The sequence below is a fragment of the Canis lupus genome, chromosome 8 (genome assembly GCF_003254725.2).
Source record: "Canis lupus dingo isolate Sandy chromosome 8, ASM325472v2, whole genome shotgun sequence".
Taxonomy (NCBI): domain Eukaryota; kingdom Metazoa; phylum Chordata; class Mammalia; order Carnivora; family Canidae; genus Canis; species Canis lupus.
The window spans coordinates 25,094,599-25,121,275 of NC_064250.1; the positions used below are offsets into that span (position 1 = coordinate 25,094,599).

The following is a 26,677-nucleotide window of genomic DNA, read 5'->3' on the forward strand; positions in this document are numbered from 1 at the left end:
CTTGTTCAGTTTAATAACAGAAGGAAGGAAGGAAGGAAGGAAGGAAGGAAGGAAGGAAGGAAGGAAGGAAGGAAGGAAGGAAGGAAGGAAGGAAGGAAAATAAAGTAGGAAAGAAAGCAAGAAAGCAAAAGAAGGAAAGAAGAAAGAAAGAGAAAAAGGAAGAAAGAGAAAAAGAAAGAAGAAAGAGAAAAATAAAATTTACTTTGAGCTATCTGAAGGAAAGAAGAAAGAAAGAAAGAGAAAAAGGAAGAAAGAGAGAAAGAAGAAAGAAAAAGAAAATTTACTTTGAGTTATCTATGAGTATTACATGCTCTTCCATTTACATATGAAGGCTAGGTACAAAATATAACTATTTTCACCTTGAAAGTTAATCTTTATGCTTATGTTTTCTTCTACTATTGAAACATACTAAATTCCAAACCTACTCTCTGATAACCTTATAAACTAAGCTTTTACCACAGAGAACAAAGAGACTTTTTTTTAAAGATAGAGACAGCAGAGTAGAGGGAGGTGCAGAGGGAGAGAATCTTCAAGCCGACTTCCTGCTGACATAGGGTAGTTGGGTAGGCAGAGGAAGCAGCTTGATATCACAGGACCCATGAGAGCATGACCTGAGCCAAAACCAAGCGTCAGACACTTAAATGACTCAGCCACCCAGGCATCCTGATTTTAATTTTTATAGTTAAGAAAAAGTATTGGGGCACATGAGTGGCTTAGTTGGTTAGGCATAGGACTCTTGGTTTTGGCTCAGGTCATGATCTGGAGGTGATGAGACTGAGGCTCCCATCAGGCTCCATGTTACTTTTCAGAGCTTAAATTTTTAGGCTCATTGTTTAAATGATTTGATAATCCTAACATATCTATTTTAATAGCCAAACTGTCCTTGAATTCCATGTGCACACAAAGCCTGTAATCCGTCATTCTGTTCCATTCCTTCTTACAGATAAAGAGAAGTTTAACAGTAAGGTTATCATTTTCTGTGACTACATGGTTTTAAATGGTGTCAGCATCTCAGAGCCATATAGCAGACCTTGAAGGCTCTTCTGTTTCTTTAAGGAAATCTCAAATGATTTCTGGGGAAATCATTGAAATTCAAGTGAGGAGTTGTTGAGCCATTTTAAAAATGCTTAGATGAAGTCGAGAAATTAGAGTGGACAAAATTGAAAACCCAGAGATCCCAGCAGGTGGTTCCTAAGTCTGAAGTAGTAGAGGAAAGGACTAGAAGAGCATAATAATGGTTAGACACAAAAAGACTATAGAAAAAGTGAAATATTATGGATGACAGGTTATTTCAGGAACAAAGTCTGTGATTATACTGTTTACTGTAATGTCATTCTTTTGTGTAGTTTGACTGCCATCACTAATCTGCATTGTTTTCAGAAAGGGATAAAGTACTATTTTCCTTAAATATATAAAAAGGAAAGCTGTATTTTATTTTATTTTTCATGGGGGGTGGGGTAAGGACAGAGGGAGAAGGAGAGAGAGAATCTTAAGCAGGCACCATGCCCAGTGTGAAGCTAGATCTTGCAACCTTGAGATCATGACCTGAGCTGAAATCAAGAGTCAGTCCCTTAATCAACTGAGCCACCCAGGTGCCCTAAAAAAAGATAAACAATATTTTAAATATCAACCTTATATAACATCTTAAAATTAAATATGTTCATCTAGATTCAACCAGGAGATACTCACAAATTGCATAGTATATATTTCTTCTTGCTTATTTTCTGGAATATTCCATTGGAAATTTATTGACTCCCCCCACCCCCGATCTCATCCAATTACCCTTATCCAAAAAGCAACTACTTCACTTTTAGAACTTATTTTGTCTGATGTGAACTTCCTTTTACTAAAATATTATATTCTACCAGTTTTCCTGGGAAAATGCAAAGTTTAATTAGGTGAAAAAAGAATATTTTGGCAACCAGTTTATGTAAATCTGAGCAGTTATCATGAGAGAATAAGGGATGGAAGAAGAAAGAAGAATATAAGATTTATAAAAAGAGCCAAATGCTTGCTATTAATTTTCAAAGGTTATCATGTTTATTTTCCTGGAGAGTAAATCAAAGAAAAAGTAAGAAATATCACATCCTAGCATTTTCAAATTCAGTATTTACTAGGTGATTTTCTATTTCATTTAAATATTGTAATATAACCTCACATTTCTAACACAGGTAAAAAATCATAAACATATTTAAAAGTAGACATTTATGGTCTGAGTATTCACACATTTCAATATACCACTACCCAGGGTGGCAAAGGTTAAACTTTTAAATATTTTCATATATTTTAGAATGCATTTCTGCTTTTTGTTTCCCTTGATAGAATAAATATTGGAATAGTATCAATAAAATTCTATAGTCAAATTATTATTTATTATAATTTCATACTTTAACTGGAGCAAAAGCTATCCAATACTTGTATGTTACATGTGTCATTGCAAAAAAAATTTTTTTCAAGATAAACTTATTAGAATTAACCTAAGAATTGGATCCTTATTGAGTGGAGACTAATAGTATACTGTTTAGCAGGTCATCAATTCAACAGATTCTTGAGAAATGAATTTGTTAAAGTCAAAAGTTAAATAAAAACAATTCCTTTTATAGATAATCAAGAATTATCTAAGTCATTAAATGTCAGACAAATCTAATATTGAGGAAGTTTAAATGGAATCATATTTTAATCCTGAAATAATTTAAAACTTCTTTCAAAAGGCCAACATTTCTATGTTGTCAGAAGATTATCCAAGAGACAATTCTCCAAGGGCCTCTCACCTTTTGCACATCTCCCAAAGAAAAGGATAAGAGGTTCTGTCCTACATTATTTTCTCATAGATATTTGTACAGCAAGCCATACTGGAAGATAGAGATAGTGCCACCTCTGGAGCAAAATTCAGAATTGTTTGCTGTCCAAGATAGTAAAGATAATGTCTTTCCTCTGAGGCAAAGATTGAGCAGATTTACTAGTGGCTCCCTAAAATATTGGGGTTTCCTAAGTTCAAGTCCCCTTGGCCAGAATGCAAACCCACTATATGTGCAGCACCTCCACCTGAGCCTTCCTTTTCATCACCGTCATGGGATACGAGGGACAAAGAGAACCAACATTCACATAATGCTCAAGTCGCTTGCTGTGCCATGAGTACAGAGTCCTTTATTTCTGACCCAGAAAACTTGTGACCTTTGCTAATATCCATGGAACTCTGGCAGGCCGACTTGTAGCATGCAAGCTGGGTGAACTTTCAGACCCTTTACAATTATTGACAGTGGGTAAAATCCAATTCTGCAATTGTGGATATGGACTTCTGACTTTAAGAAATTACATTTTGAGGGATGCCTGGGTAGCTCAGTGGTTGAGCATCTGCTTTAGGCTCAGGGCATGATCCCGGAGTTCTAGGATAGAGTCCCACATCGGGCTCCCTGCATGGAGCCTGCTTCTCTCTCTCTGCCTATGTCTCTGCCTCTCTCTTTCTGTGTCTCTCATGAATAAATAAATAAAATCTTAAAGAAAAAGAAATTATATTTTGAGATCTTGTCCATGATAGTTATTTACCTGTTTCCTACACACATGCACACACACAGAGACACACACACATCTATATTCAGTATCAGAATTTGATAGCATATAGTCTGATATGCAATTGTTCCCAGTGATCTGTCCTTTCACAGACCTACCTGATGCCTGTAGCTTCATCTAGTGCCTTGCACATAGCAGGTGCTCAATTTGCAAATGAATAAATTCACCTACTATATCACCTTGCTTTTAATTTCTCATAATGTTTCTATTACCTCACTGATTCTATGACATTTATGTTTCTATAAACATGTGTGTTTCTATAAAAAATACATCTATATGCATTTCAGTGAGTTTCTAGGAATCATTTTAACCTATATTAAATTTCTGTTCATATTGTAGAAAGTTTTTGATTGGTATAGATATTTCTGCTTATTTAGAGCATTTTGAGTCTAGTCCTATACCACAATATATATGTGTATTAACAATTTTTTCTGCTCTTCTTTTCAGTAAGAATGAAAACCACTTTTGAATATCTTACAAAAAGCTGATGTAAATCTGTTAGTCTGGGCTTCACCATGCCAAAGCCTATTAAACTGATACTGACTTATGTAGCAACAAATGTTAGAAATGAATCCTTTTGTGTTAGCATGTTTTCACAACTATTTCAGAATTATTTAAGTGCTAGGGAGTATTTTGAATCCTATCATGGTACCATCAAGCTGTCTTTAAATCTGATTAGGGATGCTTTCTGTGATAGAGATAATTCAATGCAGGCAATAATGACTTCTATAAAAAAAGTTCCACTATGGCTCAGTTGTTGAGCACTTGCCTTTGGCTCAGTTTGTGATCCCAGGTTCTGGGATCAAGTCCCACATCAGACTCCCCGTAGAGAGCCTGCTTCTCCCTCTGCCTATGTCTCTGCCTCTCTCTCTCTCTGTGTCTCTCATGAATAAATAAATAAAATATTTCCAAAAAAATTTCAGCTATGAATTTATAGAACCACATAATTTCCTCATATTCATCTCCTTTATTGTGATGAAATAATTATAAGAAGAAGAAATTAACTTGCATTTATGTAACAAAGGATACTTTAGAAAAATATAGTAATTGACTTTAAATTTTTATTCAAATGTAATTGACTTTCCTATTAGTTTCAGGTGTAAAATATGATTTGAATTGTGAAATGTAGAGAATAGTGGCTAATAATGCTGCATTATATATTTGAAAGTTGCTATGAAAGAAATTTTTCATTCTTGATTGATATTAGCCTTTTTCAAAAAGGTGGGTACATTTCAAGCATATATTAAAATGTCTCTCTAGGAGAGACTAAAACGTATGAATTAGTGATGCACATAAATATTGTATCATAAGGTCTATTATTTAAAAACCTAAATTATCTACTAATAGTTAAGTAAGTTTTAAAAATTCAAACACTAATAACAATAAATATTACAGTCTTACTTCCAAGTTCCCACTGTTAATGGTGTTATATATGTTATGCTCCAAAAAGAAATCAAGCATTTATATATGCCTCTACTGTAATAATTGCTACAGCCTAAAATAGAAACACTTATTCTTGCAGAGTATTCATGCCTGGCTTACCAAGTGACCCTCAAAACTGCTTACTCAGATCCTGAAAGGATTCTAACATTTTATATGAATATTAAAAATACCAATGTATAATACAAATGATTCCATATTTTCCCCCCCTCTTAATAATATATCTTGGGTGTATTTAATGACTGCATAATAATTCTTTGTATAAATTTATCATAACCTAGTTAACCTGTTACATTGCTAATTTTTGGTTTGGGGGTTCATTTCTTTAAAAAATAATGCCACAGTAATTTCTCTACCTATAGTATTATATTTTTTCTACCTATACTATTATAAGTGTATATTTATTCATACATTCTTCTCTCTGCCCCTCCAACCTCATGTACCCATGCACATGTGCAAACATTCATTGAACTTTCTATTATGTGATATAAATCTCATTTTTGGTAAAACACAATCTTCAGTTTTGAAATGTGGGGCTTTAGAATATGAAACATAATAAAACTTCACCTTCCATATCTATGTAAAAATATTTAGCAATTATAAGATAATCTGTCCCATTTTAATTGATTGGTGTGTACTAGTTTGTGTGTGTGTGTGTGTGTGTGTGTGTACTCTGCACTAAAGTTCACCCTGTTCTAAGTTCACTTTCCTAAATCATTATCTGCTCTTAATAGTATCACTCACATTTCTAATAAAACAGCTTACTGTGCTTTTTCTTTTAATTAGCAAAATTTTGGCGTTGTGATCCCCTGGAAATGTTCTTAATTAAAGTGTAACACGATGCCAAAAGTAAACAAAACTTACTGCTTGTAAAACAGCAAGTAATTTTATTTAATATAGGATAAAATGTAGTTACCTTAAAAATAAGAGGTAAAAAATTTAAATAAGGTATATCACAGTTAAATTCTTATACTTTGTTTTTAACATGACAAGAAATGTGTGGGAAATTAAGAAAGGGAGACAGAACATAAAGACTCCTAACTCTGGGAAACGAACTAGGGGTGGTGGAAGGGGGGGTGGTGGTGAATGGGTGACAGACACTGAGGGGGGCACTTGACGGGATGAGCACTGGGTGTTATTCTGTATGTTGGTGAATTGAACACCAATAAAAAATAAATTTATTATTAAAAAAATAATAAATAAATAAATAAATAAATAAATAAATAAATAAATAGAAAATGGCAAAAAAAAAATAAACATGACAACCATCAAATTCCATCTTTAAAAATAACATTTTTAAACCATAACACTTAACTGTTTTTTTAAAAGATTTTATGTATTTACTCATGAGAGACACAGAGAGAGAGAGGCAAAGACACAGGCAGAGGGAGAAGCAGGCTCCATGCAGGGAGCCTGAAGTGGGATCACGCCCTGGGCTGAAGGCGGCATTAAACCACTGAGCCACCGGGCTGCCCCATTTAACTGTTTAAATAAATGATTATATCTAATTTCTTAAGCTAGTATTAATATAATGAAATAAATATATTCTAAAATGCTTCATATCAAAACACTTCTGAAAATTGGGGTGCTGGAGTGGTTAAGCATATGCCTGAGGCTCAGGTCATGATCCTGGAGTTCTGGGATCAAGCCCCACATCAGGTTCCTTGCTCAGTAGGGAGTATGCCTTTCCCTCTGCTCCTCACCTCACTGTACTCTCTCTCTCTCTCTCAAATAAATAAATAAATCTTTTTAAAAATTACTGAAAATTTAAATATTTCAAATTTGCCAGAGTAGCTCACCATTTCAAGAAATCTAATTGTTTTGATTTAAAAGCAAAAATAATTTTGCATATGATAGTCATTGAGGACTTACTACATGCTTGCCAATCCACATTATTTCATCTAACAGGACCATTATCTTCAAAATTATTTTTAACATAGGTGAGAAAAAGTGGTAAGTCATTCAGTGTCACAGTTAATATCAAAGCTGATATTTTAATGCAGTTTTTTGAATGCATTACTCTGAATTAAGCTTCTAAATGAGCTTCAGTTCCTTTTTGTGGTGTTAATTTTGCATTTCATTTTTTATCTTTATCCAACAAGTTTATTACAATGCAGATATATTACAAATACAATCTTTTGTGAGTCAATAATAGTCTTTATTAGATTTTCTAACCTTAATTTATTTTATTTTAGGCAGAGAGAGAGAATCCCACGTAAACTCCATGCTGAGTGTGGAGCCAGAAGTAGGGCTCCATCCCACAACCCCGAGTTCATGACCTGAGTCAAAATCAGGAGTTGGACACTTAACTGACTAAGCCACCCAGGAGCACCTAGCCTTAATCTAAATGATATAGTCTTTATATTATTCTTCAGGTAGTAGTAGAACTTGAGACATTTATTCTAGTGAGCACATATTCATTATTTTCTGTATTTTTAAAGTCAAAGCAAATGAAGCTCCATTTAGTAATGCACTGGATCCCAGAAGACATGACTACAATTTTCATGTGAGCAGTGAGTTAAAATTTGTTTTAAATGGCAGAGAACAAATGTATTTCATCTCCTGCTCTTGTTATTGAGTACTTGAGTAATCTACTGGCTGATTCTTACAAGTAACCTGATTGTGAATATATTTCTAAATATATAGAGTACTAATAAGTAGAGAAAGTAGCTGTTATGCATAAAATGGATTGTTCCATTCTTCTTTTATAAGGAGGATTACAAAATCATCTCATTATACAGCATATGAGAAAGTAAAGAACCTGTTGCAGAAATGGTTGCCTAATGGTTGTTAATATCTAATTTTACCATGTCATTTAGCTTTTTTTTTTCTGAACTCCCTCTACTTTTACAATAAAGGAGATAGCTTCTGATGGCATCCTAAATCTCCAAACAAGTTTAACTTCAAAATTGGTGCATTCTTATATATACATATATAATATATATATACACATATATGTCATGTCATATATATAATGTATATAATAATGTATATAATGTATATAATATATATACATATATACATATATGTATATGATATAATGTATATAATAATATATAATAATGTATATAATATAAATATATAATGTATATGATATATTATGTATATAATACATATATATGTCATGTCATATATATATTATACATATATAATGCCATATATCTGATATATATATATCAGAAAAAAAAATATATATATATCTTTCTGAGACATTGTGGATGCTGGAACCAGACCATAAGACTTTTCTTAGTACTATTTCTCGTCACTCCAGGTCACATGAGTGGATTTAATCATATACAAAGAGAACACAGGTCAGAATGGAAATATTGGACCTGCCAATTACCCATTCAGAAAGCAATTAAATGTTGTAAAAATATATTTTTTTTCTCTCACTTTTCTTCTGTTTGGAGTCCAAATCATTTCTGGACACAGTAAATAACAATGATTAAGAGGTTTTTTTTGTTTGTTTGTTTTAAGTTTCTTGTGAGCATGACATTTTGGACAATTTAAGAAAAGAAAAATAAAAGATGGAAGAAGTATAAAAGAAATAAGGAGGAGGAGGAAGAGAAAAAAGGAGGAGGAGGTACAGGAGAAAGGGAAAGAAAAAAGGGAAAGGAGGAGGAGGAAAAAGAAAGAAACAGCAGCTTAAAATATACTATCAAAAGGCTATATATGGGGCCACCTGGGTGGCTAAGTTGGTTGAGTGTCTGACTCTTGATTTCAGCTCAGGTCGTGATCTCAGGGTCCTGAGATTGAGCCTCATGTCAGGCTCTACATGCTGGGCATGGAGCCTGCTTAACATTCTCTTTTTCCCTCACCTGCCTCTCCTTCCCTGCTCAAGAGCTCTCTCTAAAAAACAAAACAAAACAAAACATACATCAGGTAGGTGCATTCTTGTAATAGAAATGAATAAATATGGGTTAAACTTTTTTATTTTAAACAATACTCATTAAACAAAATGGAATAAAGAAAGGGCTAGCAATAGCAATAAGGAAAGGATAAAATATATAGTGCAAATGTAAAAAGAAAGAAGAGATTATTATTTTGTTATCATATAAAAAGAATTGAGATCCAAAGCATTAAACAGGAAAAGGAGTTATTTTATATGATTAAGAATGCATCTACAAAGAAAAGAAAACATTTTTGCATTTGTATGTAGCAAATAACATGGGATTGAAATACATTAAAAAAAATCCAGGAGCAATCCATAGATAATCTGATAAAATATAAATCATAGTATATAATATAACATTTTAAGCAAAATAATGAAAAAAAACAGAATTGAAGATTTAAACTATAGCATTACCATTCCTGGTTTAAAGTGTGTATAGCATAATTTGTTCTGAAAAGTAATTTTAAGCATCTGTAGGGGCATTGTTTGTTATAGCAAATATTAGAAAAAAAAACATAAAGTCCAAAAATAGAGGAAAATTTATAAACATTACAGTACAAAATACCATTCGTTTTTTTAGCCAGGCCTCGGGTCTCTCATAGCCAAATTAATGCCTAAGAAGGTTGAGGATTTTGTGGTGCTTTAACGTATGCTTTGTTGCATGGAAATTTTCTTGAGGTTGATAGGTGACCTATATCAATTTAACCCATTCTGTGATCAATTTATCCTAACACAAGAGTCTAAGGTTAGGTGGCTCCTGCTCTAACAACTTTTAAGCATTTGATTCATGCCCACCAATTATATGGCTTTGGCTTCCGTTAACAATAGATCTATTAGTCCTTTCATGAGAAGTATTCTTTATAATATGGAAGACTTGATAGCTTTTAATAGTGTGACTTTATTCTACTTAGATTTTGATGTGCCATGGGTCAATCATTCTAAATTTCTTGTCTTAATTTATTTCCTCAAGACCTCCCATGGTTTATGTACCTCAAAGGTAAATCCTGCCTGATGGCCACCACCCACTGCAGACATTGGAATTCCTTCTTCTTAAGTCTCATCTTAAGTCCCATTATGGCCACCACTCACTGTGGACTCCTAGTATAATTATTCCAGAAACTTTCCAGGATCTCACAACTTTTCTGGGAACCTTAAAGAATGCTGAATTCTTTCTGGGAAGTTAATATTTTTAAAATAAAAATTAGAATTAATATTTTATTGTCACATAATCAGATGGCAGTTGGATATATAGTCCTCATGCTTGATCTTTCTATTTTGTAAGTAAAAAATAAATAAATAAACAGCCTATAGCTGATTATGTTTTAGAAAAAGTGATGAGATTAATTCTTTAATGGTAGCTTCAAGTTTTTCCTTGGCTTTAGAAAATCCACCCACCATTTTCCCTTTTTTAAAAGCTGGAAAGTTTGGCATTTGATTTCACACACTAAAAGCAACCTTTGAAGCCAAAAAAATGTGCACTTACATATAAATATAATAATGTTACATAAATCTATAAATTAAAAACATAACGTTTGTTTGGATCAGAGAGCTGCACACAAGGGAGCAGAGTTTAAATCTGAAAGGGACTGACCCACAGCCCCTGATATTGATGAGAGGAACAGAAAGCTCAAAGGATATATTGTGCATCTCATCACATTGCAGGTAGCTAGCAGTCAGCTTCCGATCCTACTGCTCATCACCAAAGACTTAAAAAATGATAAAAGAATATAAGATTAAGAATATAAGATTAAGTGATGCAAACAAATTTTATCTAACACTTCAAGGACAGTCTTCATTCACAGAACTGCCTAGAATGTAACTGTCTTTACTGAAGAGTGTAAGTAAATATAGAAAAAATGATATAACTAACAAATTATCAATTTACAGACACTAATGTAAAAAAAATGTTTTAGGCAAGTATCCAGAAACAGACACTGAGCCATTGTGGGAATAGCAACTGGGAAGCAGGTATTCATATAGCTGGAAAGCATCAAGCCAGATTAATCAGCTAACATTCCAATGAACCATAAAAACTGAACTTATATCTCCCCATATAATGCCAAGGAATGTATACATTCCTTGTGATATGGTTTAAGTTGTTTTTAAAATGTTTAATCTAAGTATGATCATGAGATAACAAAATGATTTAGAATGTGGAACGTTTTATACAAGTGGCCTGGGCTCTTCTGAAGTTATCAATGTTATAAAAGACAAGAAAGTCATGAGAATTAAAGACTGAAGATACATGCAACCAAACACAATGTATAATTCCTGGTGGAATCTTGTATTAGAATAAGACTGGGAGCTAATTTTATAAACAATTGGAATTTAAATGTGGATTACATTTCATATACTATTATTGAATCCAAGTGGATTCTTGGTGTGAAAATGAGCTTGTGGTTATGTAAGAGCATATCCTTGATCTTAAAGGCAACTGGATGAAATATTTAGGAGTGAGTACCAGCATGTCAGTGATTTACTGTTGAGTATTTAGCAAAAGAGAAAAACAAATTTGTCAAATGTTAACAATTGGTGATTCCTAGTAAAGGGTAAATGAGTGTCATTAGAATAGGACTTTTACTGTAACTCTTCTATAGGTTTGATATTTTTCAAATCTATAAAAATAGGGCAAATAATCAAAAACAAAATACAGAATTTTATACATTCAAAAAGTTGTATCTTCATGAAACCTATCCATTTTGTTACCAAGCCTTAGCTTTTATGATGATTTTAATATAAGCAAAGACCTTATTAGAATTAAAAAGTTTTTATAAAACATTTAAGAGTCTTATTTTCACAACAATCATAAAACAGAAATCGACTTTCACAAACCCAGAATAACCCCTCCCCTCACAATAGCCTTTACAAATTACCTTTCCCGGTTTCATCTGAATATGAAAAAGGTTAGAGCTTCATTCATAATTCCTTTTAATCTTTAAGCTCAATTGAAGACTATACCCACTGTTCTTTTAATGATATGAAATAAATTAATTCAATAATGAATTAATGTTTTCATAGTAATTTTGGCAATATACGACTGAAATTAGATTTTAGCTGAAAGGGGAGGGAGACAATTCCCAATCTATACTCAGAATAACGTATTATTTCTTGGAGTAACAGAAAATAAGAAATGACAAAGAGGAAAAAGCTATAAACTTTGAACCATGACACCTTTGAAAATGGCATAACACTGTTAAAAGTATAAGGAAAATTGTAATGTTCAGGTGTACAATGAGAAGTCATTACTTATATCCTTTTGAAGACAGGAAGAGGAGTGGAAAGTTTACTTTGTGTTATTTTGAAAGAGAAAAACTGGCACTATTCTTTTGCTTACAAATTGAGAGCAAATAATACTTAATACTCCTTTTATTTAAATTGATAGATTACCCTGTGAAAATCCATGATAGGATTCTTTTTTTTTTTTTTTTTCATGATAGGATTCTGAAAAAGTTTTACAAGTTCACTTATTTGGGCCATTAAAATGATGAAAATATCATCCTTTCTTACAAGAGTCGCATACACTTGAAGCGACAATTTTTTTCCCTTTTCCTCAGAGTGGCATAATTCTTAAAAATGTTATCTCTTTCAAAAAGATAAGTAATGCACACAATTTTTAGAAAGTACTCACATCACAGAACTGCAATCAAAGTCAACAATTATGTACTGATTGGCACAAAAGTTTGAGTGTTAAACGGATTCTCCTGTTAGGATCTCTTGATCACAGCAGTACTTTGCTATATTAGGCTTTCAAATTAAATGGTCATAAGTACTATCCTTACTATATAGCAAAATTCATGTTAATCTATTGAAAATAAATATATGCTCATTTGGCACCTGTTGGAATAGTGGTTTTAAAACAGTGGGTCATAGTCTGATGACATCAATTTAATGCCTTGAAACTAGCTTTTAGAAATTATAAAGCAGGATAAGATAGGATAGGATAGGATAGAACAGGCCGTAATACTTCTACATACATCATAAATAGTAGGCATAAATATTGTTAGTGAATGACTGTGTCTTTATGTGTGTGGTTTTGCAATATAAAATATCTTACTCTTGGTTTCAATTTAAAAAGTTGAAGGCAATGACTTGAATTTTCATAGGGTGAAATAGAGACTGCTACTTCCAGTGATTGTACATTAGAATTGCAAATTTTAATGAAAAACGTTTCAAAGCATGGCAAGATTTGTTATAAATCTTACTAAAATAAAATTGTGTTTTTATAGATATTTTATTAATATTTTCTCAAATTATGTGTAAAATATACTCTTATCACAAACAAAACTAGAAGAAATATACAGTCTAATTATGGGTTAGAACGAGCATCTTATATTCAAAAGGTATTTGTATTTTGCTGTGGACTGTATTATTTAAATATTTTTCTATTGGGCAGTTAATACTCTTATTGATTTGTAAAAATATAGATATCTATCCTATATTTTGCAAATATTTTCCCAATGTGTCTATAGTGTTTGAATTTGTTTATTCAGGCACTTTTAAAGTATAGGTAGTGAAACTTATTATGTCAGTTGCTTCTGGATTTGTCTCTTTAGGGCCTTTGCTATGTTCAGATTGTATATTTTACCTTCCCATCTCACCTATTAATACTTACAGTTCCATTCAATACCCATGTTCTGTCTTTCTCTTAGCACCAGTATCATACTAGTGTAAACCCTATTAAATAAAGGTAGATTTATAAAATATTTTTATGACAAATAGGGTTAGTCTTTTAATACACTACTTTAGATATATTTCTGGTTAGTTCTGCTTATTTATTTTTTTATATTCTAATAACTAAAAAACAGAATGTTTTTGAAAGTGTAGCATAAAAAGTAGACAAAATTAAAACTGTACAGCTTGATGAATGATTAGTTTAAAAAGATTCTGGTAATAGCTCAATAAAACTTAAAAAAAAATACTCAAATAATCAAACCAAGATCATGGTGTAGGGCATTCCTCACCGTTATCAGCCCATATAGGAAACAAATATTCTAGTATCTATAATAGGTTAGTTTTGACTTGCACATGAATGCTCTTAAAATGGAGTAATGTGTTGTGAATTTGTGCTCTTCTTAACTAATGGCTGTGGAATCTATATAAGCTGTTGCATTTTGCATGATTTTGCTCATTTTCATTGCTTTATGATATTGCATTAAGTGACTATACTGAATGTGGAATAGCATATGGATTGTTTCAGTGTGCGAATTACATGAATAGTATTGTTATGCACATTTTTGTATATTTTTTTCAGATAGTTTCTCCTCGTGTTAATTTTGATAATTTGTGTTTTGCAAGACTTTGTCCTTTTTCATTTAAGTATTCAGATGTATTGTCATTTAGATAGCATTTTAATTTTCAAATCCCAGTGCTCATTGCTTGGACCTATTCTACTCTTCATCATCACTCATTCTCCTGTGGAAGTAACTTCCACATTCCTTCTCTTTTTTTTTTTTTTTTTTAAAGATTTTATTTATTTATTCATAGACGCAGAGAGAGAGAGAGGCAGAGACACAGGCAGAGGGAGAAAGAAGCAGGCTCCATGCAGGGAGCCTGATGTGGGACTCGATTCCGGGTCTCCAGGATCGCACCCCAGGCTGCAGGCGGTGCCAAACCGCTGCGCCACCGGGGCTGCCCCCACATTCCTTCTCTAGCCTGGGAATCTTCTTTGCATTCCAACCTCAGATGTCCATCTGCTTATTCTAAATCTCTACTTACACATATAAGAATCTCAGACTTAACAGCTCTGAGTTTAAACTCCGCTATTTCGCCCCATTTTTTTTTTTCTTTTTGAGATTTCATTTTAGCAAATGTCAACTTCCTACCAGTTGTTCAGGTTGAAACCTTGAGGTCATCTTCCCACCCCCATATCTGTAAACTTTCCTACGTTGCCCTCATCTTTTCTAATGGTTCTTTCTTACTATTCCTCAAAAGACAGAACATGTGCCTGTCTTAGAACCTTTTCACTTGATTTTCCTTTGCTCAAATACTTTTTTTCTTTACCCACATGAATCAAATATTTCTCAATGAATTTCCGTATTGTGTTTAAATCATAATCCTATATGAGGCATTCCATATTTTCTTCTCTGATTTATATTTCTCATTATCTATATTACATATTTAATATACTATGTAATATAACTATATATTATATAACATACCATATATTTTGTGTATGTATTCATTTATTTTTACATATTTATGTTTTTGCCTATCTGCATGTCTCTAAAATAGTAATTCTCACAATATATATTTTTTAAGATTTTATTTATCTATTTATGAGAGACACACAGAGAGAGAGGCAGAGACACAATCAGAGGGAGAAGCAGGCTCCATGAAGGGAGCCTGATGTGGGACTCAATCCAGGGATTCCAGGATCAAAACCTGAGCTGAAGGCAGATGCTTAACTGCTGAACCACCCAGAGATCCCTTCTCACAATATTTTAAACTTTTTCATTATTATATTTGTTATGGTGATCTGTGATCAATGATTATGACTTTGAAAACTCAGATGATGGTTAACCTTTTTCTAACAGGAAGTAGTTTTTAATTAAGGTATGTTCATTGTTTTTCAAACATAATGCTATTGTTCACTTAATAGACTGATATAAACATAACTTTTATATGCCCTGGGAAACAAACAAAAAAAAAATCATTTGACTCACTTTGTTGTGTTATTTTCTTTATTGGATGGTCTGGAACCAAATATACAATATCTTCAAGGTATGCCTATACTTTCCTTTATATCTTTAAACATAGTTATAATAGCTCCTTTATTATCCTTGTCTGCAAATTTCAACATCTAGGTCACACAGTGTTATATTTTATTTATTATTTCTTTTTTGAATTAATTATGTCATTCTATTTCTGTAGATATCAACTAATTTTAGACTGTTTCCTTGAACATTGCAAGGGTATTTTTTAGAAACCACAGATGATTTTGTGACCCTGGGATGACTATATTTTAAAATTTATTTTCAAAGACCTATAAGTTGGCTGAACTTGAACTATAAAACTTCATTTTCACTTTTAGCCTGCTTAGAGTTTTCCCTATGCATGATGGTTCAGAGATTAGCCAAAGATTTGGGCAGAGATTGAACAAGAAATTTAGGGATCTCCTCTCACCTTTCCTTGTGGTATTTCTGTTACTTTAAGTGGCTGCATTTACACTGAATACCATCCTATGTTCCCTCAGGTCAGTAGGACTGCAGGGTTCTTGTTAAATTTTAACCACACTGAATAGTGAAAGCTTGAGGCTTCTCTGGATGAGTCATAAATAATTTGACCCCATGTCATTCCCTTCCTCTGTGTATCAACTTTCATGAAATATCTGCTTGCTTCTGTCTTTCTCCCCTGCCTTAAGGAAATTGCATATGTTTTGATGAGTTTATAGTTACTATCTGCTGGAGTGTTGGTCCAATGAGAGTTTATTTGGCCATGACGGGAGCATAACTCTATAGGGAATGACAATTATAGGAACCTGAAGATTGTTTCAACATAAAATAACATAAATCTGGTTAGATCAAAAATGAAATTGATCTTATTTCGTTCACAACATCTAGGTCTACAGCTGAAAGAATTTTTTTTCAGCATTTGTTTTTTGAACTTTTCCAAATTTTACTATCACTTTTTACGCTTCCCTAACTAAGATTTGATATATATTGTGAGAAGAAGGTTTTAGATCAGGGAAACTGGTCTTTAGTAGAGTCCAGAGAAAAGCTGAACATGGTTGAGGTGTTAGGACAAGTGATAATACATTGTCCAAATAACTTTGAGCCTAACTTAAAAGATGTTTTGCTTTTTACATTACTAATATAAGCTCCTTAATTCTAAAATCCCTATGTTCGTGTGCAAATTCACATTATTGACACCAGTTAGGCAAGAAATGGACATATATTTATATATACTATAGTTCTACAAAGAATACTGTACTTTTAGCCATGTTATTCATTTTGCTTCATCTATATTATCTAGGCTCTAATATTTGACTTTTGATTCTCATCATGATTATAATTAATGACTACAGAAAATAACCAGTATGTTGCAGTAACATTTTAAAATAATTTTATTAATGCTAAATATTGAATCAGTACCAAATGTACTCATTATCTTGTTTATTTTACATGCATTAGTTTTAGCCATCCTAAAACTCTGAAGGCATAGTCATATCAATTTATCAACTTCTTAAATAAACAAAACAAAACAAAACAAAAAAATACTAACAGTCACAGAAATTAAGTAACCTGCCCATACGATGTAGCAAGTAACTGGTGAAATCTTGTTCAAATGAAACCTATGGGTTTTCAGTTGCAGTTTACCAGATTTTATTCCCAGAACATTTATTTTCCTTTCCCTCCCCCTTCTTTTGATAGGGCAAGGGTGAATGAAGGGCAAAAATGTAAAAAAAAAATAGAGCATAATATTTAACAATTTATAAGAAATTAACAGATTGAGGTTTTAAAACTTACATTTTAAGTTGTTAATCTCAAATCAACAAAATACCCAAATGTATTTAATCAGTAACACTTAATATTAATGTAGTTATCTTGAGTTGGGAGAGTGTGTACTTTTATAGTTTTTGATTTCTCATCTTTGTACAGGGTATACAGATTTATGATGGATAGCTTGAGGACTGAATATAAAATTAAAGAATTTTAGGATTTAATGAATTTAAAAGATTGAGAATATAATCTGTCAACTCAGCAGTTTTACTCCTCAATGTTTTATGATAAAGTTGTATGATATTGACTTTTTACACTGGATTAAGTTCAAAATTTTTCAACTTGATAATTTACCAAAATAAAAAATGAAGACTTCATTTTATTAAAAACAACTTTGTCTTCTGGAGAATTTGCCCATCATGTCCTCTGGCTGTATTTGTGGGTATTGTCTGGGATAATTTTCTCTCTTTGGCCATTTATATATCTCATTAATTTTATGAAGAAGCTTTTTAAATTTACTTACATGAACAGGAATATGTGTCCCCAGAGTTGGCTCTCAGGAATTGAGTATGGTCCCTCCCTCTCTCCTGGTGCCTGACTGCCCAGCACTGGCATTTATACATGCCCTGAGGGCTCTACTCACATGTAGACAGTCACAACTATCCCCCACTCCACTTCAGTGGTGCTGTTAATGGCCAACTTCAGCCACATGCATATCAGGATTTATGTGGAGATCTAGCAAGAGATGGTTCCTTTGGGGGAAAATGTTTAATGCCACTTGTTTGGGATATAGAGTGACATCCAACCAGGCTTGGAAGTACTTTTTATTGTAAAGGAGAAAACATATGGAGAGAGATAAGAAATGATAACAATTTCAAAGCCCAAATTAGTGAAATATATCAACAATAGTAACATTTTTAATTGAAAATATTGAAAGAATTACTGTTGAATGGATAGAAAATGGAGATACAAAGGACAGAAATATTGACCTGAAGAGCAACTTTTCACTCAACCTTGACTCTGCTCCTGATGAAGAAATTGAATCCAGTCCAGAAACACTTCTACCTCCAGTATCCTCAGCCAAAGTAAACAAAACTGTAAAGAATCAACAGACTGGATTCTGTTAAGAATGACCTTCCTCCAATAGATAGCAGAGTGGTTGGTTCTGCATGTGTATGACGTAGTCAACTTCCTGGACAGTCTTCATCTTCAAAACCTAATGCACATAGAAATTCTTGCTGTGTAAAAAAGGTAGAAAAATTACAAAAACAAAACAAAAACAAAAGAAGAGAAAGAAAGGGAAAGAAAAAAAAAGACTACAACATAAAAAACTTAAGTGCGCCTGATGTTAATGCTACAAACCCAAATTATAAAATTCTGTATGCAGAGACTCTAAAGGGATTGTAGGCCATTGACAACAGAAGATCCTATTAATGAACATAGGATATGTATTTGTATAAGAAAAATGACCATTCAGTAAAAAAAGAAACTCAAATGAAAGATCATGCAATCATGATCCCTAATACAAATATTGTGATGGTATATAAACCTACTCTTAGTTTTGTGTCAATAAAGTGCCTAGAAAACCAAACATTGGGTTTTGATTTTGCTTTTGATGACTCAGCTCCTAAATGAAATGGTTTACAGGATTACAGTTAGCTCACTAGTAGAAATTGTATTTGAGAGGAGAATGGCTATCTTCCTTGCTGAAAGTGGAAAAACTCAAACAATGGGAAGTGACTTCTCAGGAAAGAACCAAAATTGTTCTAAAGGAATTCATGCATTAGCAGCTTGAGATTTTTTTTTTTTTTAATGCCAAAGCAGTCAAACTATAAGAAGTTAGAACTTCAAGTATATGCAGCTGTTTTGGAAATTTATAGTGGAAATGTATTTGACTTGATGAACAGGAAAGCAAAATGAAGAGTGCCAGAAGATGGAAAACAGCAGAGTCAAGCAGTGGGATTAAGGGAACAGGAGATCAAATGTGTTGAAGATGTACTGAAACTCACTGACATAGGCAACAGTTGCAGAACATCCAGTCAAACATCTGCCAGTGCACATTTATCTTGGAGCCATGCAGTGTTTCAAATCATTCTTAGAAGGAAAAGAAAACTATACAGTAAATTGTCTCTCATTCATTTTCCTGGAAATGGAAGCGGAGCTGGTCTTCCAGTGCAGACAGGCAAAAGAGGCTTTGAAGGTACTGAAATTAGTAAAAAGCCTTTTAAGCACTGAAGGACTACATTAGAGCTTTAGGTAAAAATAAACCTCCTACTCCTTTCCAAGCAAGTAAACTCACTTAGGTCTTGAGAGATTCATTCATGGGTGAACATTCTGTTGCCTGCATGGCAGTTACAAACTCTCCAGTGATGGCATCCTGTGAAAATACTCTTGATACATTAAAATATGTAATTGTGTGAAAGAATTTGTGCTGCTGGGATGTTCATCTAATAATGCATGGCTCACCAAATCAGATTGAGGACTTAGAGGCAGAAGGGGGAATGGGCAGTTCCCATTAGAGAGATGGTGTAAAACTTCCTTGTGAAAAAAGTGAAGCAGAGATTTCTCTACAATTGCTTACTTTCCATGAAGCTATCTCACAAATAGAAATGAACATAAAAAAAAAAAAAAAGAAATGAACATAAATTGCACAAGATCACAGGAGGGCAGTGTTCTAGGAGTTTATTCAATGTTGGAAGATGACAAGTCTCTCATAGAGATGGCTGAAGAGATAGATTATGATGTAGATTTATATGCTACTCAACTTGGAACTATTCTTGAGCAAAAAAAAAAAAAAAAGAAAGAAAGAAAAAGGCATTTTAACTAAGCTATGGGATAAAGTGAAATCTTTCTGTGTAACTCTGTAAGAACAATCCAGATCAAGCTAAAGAGATCCCATGCCCTTTAAATCAGCATTTGCTGCTGAAGGATCCCCAGAATCCACACTATTGTTACATAATGTTTATGCTGTAAGAACGATTTGAAAGTTTGAAATTTTTAAGTCTCTGTGGAAAATGTCTTTCCCTTCATCTGAATGACATTTGAATTTTGTGAAACACTCCTTTGTCTACAAAATGCTTCTAGCCCAGGAGATACAACCAAAATTTGGGAATAGTGAAGTACTTTGTTTCATTTTCACAAATTGTGATTTCCTTTGGGGATCTTTTCAATTGTATTTTCTTTATGATGAAGTAAGATTGTGGACTTGATCCAGTAGTGATTAGTAGGGGGAGGCCACAGCATTTCCTTTTAACTCTGTTCAGTTTTTGTAGCAAGACTGAGCAGTTTTAAATCCTTTGTCTGTATGGATACCTCATCAGTGATTGTACATACCTTGCCCATTCCTAGGGACAGCTGTGCTCACGTCTCCCTACTTTGTGCCTTGACAAAGACTATTTTTTTTTAAAGATTTATTTATCTTTAGATAGTGAGGGAGGGTGTAAGAGACAGCACAGGGGGAGGAGCAGAGGGAGAGAGAGAATCTTAAGCAGACTCCCTGCTGAGCATGGAGCCTAAAGTGGGGCTCCATCTCATGACCCTGAGATCATGACCTGAGCCAAAATCAAATCAATGCTCAACTGACTAAGCAACCCAGGTGCCCCATGATGAAGGCTATTGATTCTAAATATCTGAAGCACAGCCAAGATAAATTACATTTATTATTTGGCATAATAAATTACCTTTATCATATGTACATTTTTACTATATTTGAAACATTTTTGTGGATGACTAATTTTTCAGGATGTGCCACATCATTGAATGGAACTAAAGTCTGTGATAGTGAACATAGATGCTGATTTATTCCATTATTTATTTGTTTGTTTGTTTGTTTATTTATTTATGATTTTATTTATTTATTCATGATAGAGAGAGAGAGAGACAGAGACACAGGCAGAAGGAGAAGCAGGCTCCATGCAGGGATCCCGACGTGGGACTCGATCCTGAGACTCCAGGATCGCGCCCTGGGCCAAAGGCAGGTGCCAAACAGCTGAGCCACCCAGGGATCCCCTATTCCATTTTTTAAATAAATTTAATTTACTTATTCATGAGAGACACAGAGAGAGAGGCAGAGACATAGGCAGAGAGAGAAGCAGGCCCCCTGCAGGGAGCCTAATGTGAAACTGATCCTGGGATTCCCGGGAATCAAGCCCTGGGCCGAAGGCAGATGCTCAACCACTGAGCCTCCCAACCGTCCCTGAATTATTTCATCTTATAAGAAATCTGAAAGTATGTTTTTAAAACCAATAATACATCGTTTTAAATTTCTTAGCATTTTCTTGGTAAAGAAGTAGAATATAAACTCGTTGATGTGTAATAAAAAGTGAAAATTTTAAAGTTTCCTAAAAGTACACATACCTAAATTATGCTAATTTAATATTGAACTACTTTTTGATATGATCACTTTACAGAAAAAAATACTATTACAAATTTGATATAAAAGTTTCTTTGTGGGCCGTTGAATTATCTTATTGAAATAAAATATGATGAAAAATATCAAATTGACTTGTAGATTTATTATTTTTTACTTATGTTCCTACTACAAAGTCTAATATGCAATGGTTATTTTGTGATTTATTCTCTGAATTGCAATTTTTGAAAAAAAATTATATCTCGATTTCCTATTATGTATATAATAAAGAATTGACAGTGGAAGAGATGAGTTGAAGAGTTTGAAATAAAGTAATTTTGATCATCACAGGAAGAGAGGATACCACATAATTCACATATCAGCATGACATTACTTCCAAATTTTATTACTTTAATATCTCATTCACATAGAAATTAAGCCACTTTGCTATTCTAAAAATAATATTTGGATAATTTAGGTATTTGAGTGAAGATAAAATAGTTTTTAATAGTTTAGCTTAAAACTAAACACTAAGAAAACACATTCAGCATTTTTATTACAGTCTTTACAATATTGTATGCTTTCATTATATTAGCTTAACACTTACTCAGAATTTCCATTTTATTAAACTTAATGGTAAGAAAACTGAAAGCAACTAGAAAATAATAGTTATGAAATATATATCATTAAAATAAAATAAAATATAATTCTTGAAGAGATCAGATAAAGGAAATGAACACTATAGTAAAAACAGTTGTGTCATATTACTTATCTCCAAACCTGAACACAGCCCAGCCACTTTTCTGTCACCTGATTGCTCATAGAAAACTAAACTGAGCTCTACACAAACTATTATTAACAGATTAATGAAATCTGTTCAAGCGGAATATTTTGTCTAAATTGATCAATTAATTTATCTATCTTGAAAAATGTTTGACTATTATGAGTAACATTGATCTGAAAATATTTGTAATGCTATACTTAATAAGCATTTTCATGTTAAAATAATCTGTACTAAGGAAAATATAAATACATAGATGAAATTTAATATATATATTATACATGAAGAATGATTTAAAAAAATGAGAAAATAATTACTTTTCATGCTCCTATGTTTGGCATAGAAGATAGAAAATAAGTTTAACATATCAAAAAACATATGCTACGATTCTTTTCACAGATAAAAGAAGCTCTGTGGAAAAGCACAGAAATTCTATGAGGACAGAGATTTGTTGTAAACTCCATATCTTGGAACTTTTTCCCAATCTAAAATGATGTTAGTAAAGAGGAAAATATGTGATATATTTAAAAGAACATCTGGATAGTTAACCTGATTGGAAAAATAATTTTTTTATATTTTAATTGTCTTGAAAGAAAATGTTTTTGTGTTATTGTGCATGTGTGTTGTGCACATGCAAATTAGAGCACCCAACTGAAAATCAAAGCAATGATCTGGCTATAAAGGAGTCCTTTAGGTTGAAAGAAAATGTGCTCTTAGGGACCAATTTTCTAATTAGGAACTTTTATTACGCTTCTATTTCATGCTTTTGTTTGTTGAATTTCAGGAGATCTGTCAGAGAAAACATCAATTATTTGTTATAAAGTTATTTAAAAACTAAGATTGAAATAGTGAAAGCAATGCACATCAGGACATCTGAGCATTTATTTGTGAGAAGGCGGCATTCAATGAGCTAGAGAGAATAAATCCTTTTTATTTCCAGATTCTCCAGTGATATCTCGCATGTAATTTAGGATCTTCATATCTCCAGGTACTTCTAAAATCTCTTATTTTAGCTGCTGGCATAAAGAATAAAATGCCTCAAACATTTTCCTGTATTCTTCTAGGAGACTACAAACACTGGATTTTTTTTTGTCCTGTTGATTAAAGTGCATTCATAATGATAAAGTAATTAAGCACATTAAAGTAATTATTAAACAGATAATTGTTGTTTTGTACCCCAGGCAGAAGTCTCTCGCTATATTACTTGTGCTGCAACTATATTCAAGTACAATCAACTTGAGTCTCCTACATTCTTGCTTCAGGAAAAGTTTTTAAAAGTTAACTAGGTAGTGATTTCTATGAAATTTGCAATTTAAAGGCATAATGACCATGTTTACACAAAAACAATGCTGGCTTCCATCAGCCTCAGAGACTATTTCTAGTTTATATAAATATGTTGTTGCATTCCTCAAAATTACCACAAAAGAAGCAATTTTGTAACTCAGAAATGTAACAAAAGCTGAACTAAATCAACTATGAAAGGATCCCAATAATTGCCTAAGGACTGCAAGGAGGATAAAATAAGAAAAATACCCATAAAGTGACCCTTTCTTTTATATTTTATAGACATGGTCCAAAGGTTGTTGAAACTATTGCCTGTTTTCATCTACCACCTCGCCTTTCTAGGATGTTGGTATAACTTATTTGGTTGTAAATAGATATTTTTCTATTAAGCAAAACAATTTGAACTAATTGCGTGCTATTAGTCACTGTAGAAACCTGAAATTCAAACATATTTATTTCATATTTCTCTAAGCTGTGCACCTGAAACTAACATTAAACTGTTAGCTAACTGGAATTTAAATAAGCACTTTTAAAAAAATGGGTGAAAGATTGATTAGGACTGCAGGTTAAATATGGTGCTGCAGTAAAAATGTGATCCTAGTGATGGGTCATTGGGAAGTGAGGGACCATTCCAGTAGCTTTCTATCTCTTTCCATTCTGGGATATTCTCAGTATCTGCTGTTGCCCCAAACTAGGTCCCCTGGTTCTTTAAGCCAGTAAAATTGGGGAATCTGAATTAAAATCAGAGGTACTCAGTGCAGTGCAGACTAGAAACTGCTGTTAGAGTAAATGTTATCATTGTATCCCCCACCCTATCCTTTTCTCCCTGCAAATGCCAACATTTAAACAGTAGCAGCCTTTTTGGGTATGATATTTCTCTCAAGGCATTCAGACCAGCACTGAGCAAAATGTGAGGTAGCTCAAACATGCCTTTTGACTCCTAATTACCACCTTTGATATTTTTCCTGTTCCACCTTCAGCTCTTGCTTTTAATTTCAGAGGTCTCTCCTGCTGCTTGGGCTCAGCTGTCCCGAGATAATAAAACAACAATAAACTTATTACTCTAGATACTGAATTTTCCCCTGCTCAAGAGTTCTTACATTTTAAACATAACCACACAGGACAGTGCTTCATAAGAAGGAATAACTTTCTAGTTGACAGCTGATAAATGTGATGAAAGATATTTGGATAGCTGGGCCATGTACCACCCTTGACTATGACACATATTCTGATCCCTTTCCATGCTAACCTTGTAAAACTCCCCCAATTTCATTTATTTTTCTGAATATTTATTTATTTATTTATTTATTTATTTATTTATTTATTTACTTACTTACTTACTTACTTATTTAGAGTTCGATATGCCTAGAACTTTGGAAATTAAGTAACACGGAGAATTTTTAAATTTTACACATCAAAAGTTAAAGGAAGTGACAAATCACAGGTGGGGGACGATGTCTTGTTTGTATCCTTGTCAAAAATATACTTTGACAGAATTTATATAGAATTGTAAAATGAAAAAAGTACCCATTAGAGTAGCAGAAGTATAAGACTAGTTTTGTTAGAGTGCCATGCCCTAATATACATATACACACACACACACACACACACACACACATATATATATTTGGATATCAGAAAAATAATTCACACAGCAGAAATGAAATCTGATTAATATACATTTGAAAAAGCCATATTTTAGCTGCCAAACTTAGGCCTACTATTTCCCAGTCTTCTATCTTTCTCAGACTAAAGCTTTATGTTTTTATCTTGGAGGTTTTCCCTAATGATACTGGGAAAATCTGACCAAATTTGCAGTTAATGACGGTTGATAGAGTTGAGTTCCCCACTGCTGTTATTTTAAACACTGGCCTGTTTTATTAGCATGATGTAATAATGTTTAATCTCTAAATTTAGATGGAGGTCATATCAAGTCGATAATAAAAATAAGTTATAGAAACAAAGAATCATTCTTTTTTTTAAGATTTTATTTATTTATTTCAGAGAGAGAGAGAGAGCATGAGTGCAAGGGGCAGAGGGGAGGGAGAGAGAATCTGAAACTGACTCTTCCCTGAGCTTTGAGCCTGAGGTGGGGCTCATCCCAGGACCCTAGAGGGCATGACCTGAGCCAAAATCAAGAGTAAGTGGCTTAACCCATTGAGCCACCCAGATGCCCCATATTTGTTGTTATTAACATTCCTTTCTTCTCTCTTTTTCCCTTTAGTCTTGTTTATTTCCAAGATATCAGGATGTTAGTGTACTGATACCTACAGAACTGAACTGGAGGTTAATCACTGAATAATTATCAACTAATTCCTTTTTTTTTTTAGTTTTATTATTTAAACCCTGTTTTCATATCAAACCTCAGTGTATATCCTGCACAAAAGAGAGTCAATTTGAAAAAAAATAAGTTCCAATTTTGATATTTATTTACTAAAAGGAAAGAGGAGCCATGAGGCAGTTTTGATTAGCATCAAAGTTTTAATGGTGATTTCAGATGAGAGCAGAAGGACTATCTGCCTCATTGTCTCATTTCTCTGTGTAATTTTTTGTTGTTGCAAAGTACAAAGAGAATCTTTATATACAGAAGTGTTTATAAGTAAACATTTTTAACCACATTGTATCTAGGAAATATTCTCCTAATTAATATCTAATGAGACTTATAGTGATACTGGGAAGTCTTATAACAAAAGCTTTGATAGAAGCAGAAAATTCCATTGTTGCTGTGCCATGGTATTGTCTCTCAAGCCATCACTGTAGACCTGCACCACACAGAGTAATAATAGCCAAAAGACAAATGTGGCTACTTAATACATGAATGCAGCTAGTCTAAGTTGAAATATATTGTAGATGCTAAGTACACAATTTTATAGCTTAGTATAAAAACATAAACTCTCTCACTATTAAATTTTGGAATGATTACA

The 26,677-nt window shown here is 32.9% G+C and overlaps 1 pseudogene; it reads left to right on the top strand.

Annotated features, from left to right (window-relative positions):
* The window catches only part of LOC112657896 (kinesin-like protein KIF2A), a 62,400-nt pseudogene extending 42,233 nt beyond the window's left edge, over positions 1-20,167 (top strand).
* Positions 20,168-26,677: the final 6,510 nt, after the last annotated feature.